Source organism: Corvus brachyrhynchos, unplaced genomic scaffold (genome assembly GCF_000691975.1).
Source record: "Corvus brachyrhynchos isolate BGI_N302 unplaced genomic scaffold, ASM69197v1 scaffold158, whole genome shotgun sequence".
Taxonomy (NCBI): Eukaryota; Metazoa; Chordata; class Aves; order Passeriformes; family Corvidae; genus Corvus; species Corvus brachyrhynchos.
In genome coordinates, this window is record NW_008239756.1 from 680,689 (window position 1) to 680,898 (window position 210).

The window sequence follows — 210 nt, forward strand, 5'->3', positions numbered from 1 at the left end:
ATGTGTGTGTCCATCCTTGTGTTTGCCCATCCATGTGTGTGTCCATCCGTGTGCCCACCCATGTGTCCACCCATGTGTCCACCCATGTGCCTCCCTCTCCCAGCTGCAGCCATGGCCACCGCGGAGCCCCTCTGTGTCCCCACACTCCTGTGCACGCGTGTCTGTTTGCACGTGTGTGCGAGTGTTTGCACACGCGTGTGTCCGCACACG